Here is a 2,570-nt window from a genome sequence, read left to right on the forward strand (position 1 = left end):
CTAGCATAATGTTATCTGATGTCAAACCAGTTGCTGTTACAAATGGTACAGATCATCCTTTTACAACTAAATGTGTTATTTATATTAATTTAAATGAATAATAATTTTTTTAAATAAAAACATTAATAGAGCTTAAAGGATATTGTTCACTTCCAGAATGTAAATTCTGTCATCATTTACTCACCCTCCACTTGTTCCAAACCTGTATGAGTGTCTTTCTTCTGTTGAACACAAAAGATGATATTTTGAAAAATGTTGATATCCAAAGAGTTGATGGGCACCATTCCATAGTATTTATTGTTCTACTATGGAAGTCAATGGTGCCCATCAACTGTTCGGATCCTAAATTTTTTTTTTAACATTCAAAGAAACTCACAGGTTTGGAACAAGTGGAGGGGGAGTAAATGATGACAGAATTTTCATTCTGGAAGTGAACTTATCCTTTAATAATGTGAGTCATATTATATATATAGCCTACAGGCCTCAATTAATAATCTACAAAACCCGTACAAAGATTAAAAAAACTCATCTACTAAGAGTAAATTCATTTTTACTTATATAGAAAAGCACAAATAGGGCGATTTCTGACTCTTGTTTGAGTTGATGAACCATGGTTGGCCAGGCTTTTTTTTTTTTTAGTTAATTAAAAAATTGTAGTATTTTTCTTATGCACCGAACACTATAATGATGTGAAAATACTCGATACTTACAAAACTTGCATGTTGGGTCTCAAGATGATGTGAACCCGTAAACGTTGATATTAAGATAATGGTTGTCAGCAACTTGAGCACTAAACACGACCAGTGTATCTCATTGTATCTGACTCGTACTGTTTTAAGGTTCTGCGCAAGTTTTGCGCAGAGCGGATGCGCATGAACACACATCAGCGGTCTTATTATCATCACTGAGGAGCCGTGAAAACATTATTGTGTTCATCTGTGTCGAGCAAATTCTAACGTTTCCGATCAATTTGAGTCAATAAACGAACAATGAGTGATCATCCGGTGACTAGCAGATGAGCCAAATCTGATCGTCGCTGAAAGAAAGAGGCGAAGTATCGGCTATTTTGTCAGGTGAGTGAACTGAAAGACATTCAGGCAAGACGCAGCAAAATCACCAAAAATATAAATATTTATTCAAGAAATCCAACTGATGGTGTTAATATGTCGTTTCACGTTTGTCGTTTATAATTCGATCATTTGAAAGGGTTTAGGCACTGCGTTTTAATGTGAAATAAGGCTGTTCTTGCTGTGTTTTGGTCAGGGGTGTTGCCCTGTCTACAGGCCTCAATCTGATCGATCAATGATCTGATCTCAACATCAGCACATACAAAGCCTCAAAAATCCCATTCATTAAGTGTGTGTAGTTAGATAATTTATTAATATGATGCCTACAAGTGTAAATAGGTAGATTTTTGTAATTGTTGTTTGAGTTGTTGAGGAATTTGGGCCTGTAATGCAATATAAAACACACCAGTTTAGCTGCTGAATGTAACAAAGTTTATTTAATCTAAATATGTAAATTTATTAGTAGAATATAGTTTAATATATTGTTTAATAAAAAAATAATTCGATTTTCAGTCTTTCTGACCCTTTTTGCTTTTGTTGATGTAACATTTTAATTATTTAATTTAATTATTTAAAATGATTTAATTTTATTATTTTGTTGGTTTAAACATTTTAAAAAACATTTTAGTGTAATGTTTGTTAAATATGCACATGTAACATTCTTTATGGCTAATATTTAAATATTTGTATAAATTTATACAAATTATTTTACAAATATCACTTTTTTTCAATCTGTATTATTTCTTTTTGTAAATACATTTAAAATTCATAAAAAATTTATTTAAGTATGTATTTTAAATGTAAATTGTTAAATATTAATGTTTAATTGTATTATTTAAAACTATTATTGTAATTATATGATGGTTCCAACTGAACCAGTCAGACGTTTTAGGTTAACTTTTGTTAACAAATATAGGCTAACTGATCCTTTATGGCTGGTATTCCTATAAATGTTTGCAAAGAAATATTATATTTTATTATTGTTATGTGTTATTTATTATTTTGTCTATGTTTAACCTAAACTAACATAACATAGTAGTAACGTCTGATATTCTAGTATATTCTGTACCAACATCATAAAATGTCCCGTAAATGGTTAGGCTGTAAAGGATTTGGGTCATGGTATATTTAGATAATTTCTGCGTCTGATTTGGGCCGGTTGCCATTATGAATATGCACAGGCTGTCCTATCAAGCCAGATAGTTATGTAGGAGTCAGTTTTATAGATATGTGATGGTAAACAAAGATTTTAATTGTAGACAACATATTCCTCTCATTCGTTGTGCTTCTGGTCTCACTTTGAATGTGCTTTCAAATATTAACAGCTCTTTTTGTTTTATGTGTTACACAAGGCTTTGGTTTTATATTGACAGATAATACATCAGTGTTTCTCAACCCTGGTCCTGGGCGCCCCCCAGAACTGCACATTTTGTGTGTCTCCCTAATCAAACACACCTGATTCAACTCATTAGCTCATTCAAAGAAACTCCAGGACCTGAAATG

At 31.7% G+C, this 2,570-nt stretch overlaps 1 protein-coding gene across 2 annotated transcripts in view; it reads left to right on the forward strand.

Moving 5' to 3' along the window:
* Positions 1-740: 740 nt before the first annotated feature.
* The window catches only part of rnf146 (ring finger protein 146), a 5,050-nt gene continuing 3,220 nt past the window's right edge, over positions 741-2,570 (forward strand). Inside the window, exon 1 of one of the 2 annotated variants that reach the window (XR_001641303.1) lies at positions 741-1,073. The gene's annotated coding sequence lies outside the window, so the exon portion shown is untranslated. The remainder of the gene's footprint in view (positions 1,074-2,570) is intronic. The other variant, XM_016567606.1, reaches the window with a different exon arrangement.

The sequence above is a fragment of the Sinocyclocheilus rhinocerous genome, unplaced genomic scaffold, assembly GCF_001515625.1.
Source record: "Sinocyclocheilus rhinocerous isolate Xijiao unplaced genomic scaffold, SAMN03320098_v1.1 scaffold2126, whole genome shotgun sequence".
NCBI lineage: Eukaryota > Metazoa > Chordata > Actinopteri > Cypriniformes > Cyprinidae > Sinocyclocheilus > Sinocyclocheilus rhinocerous.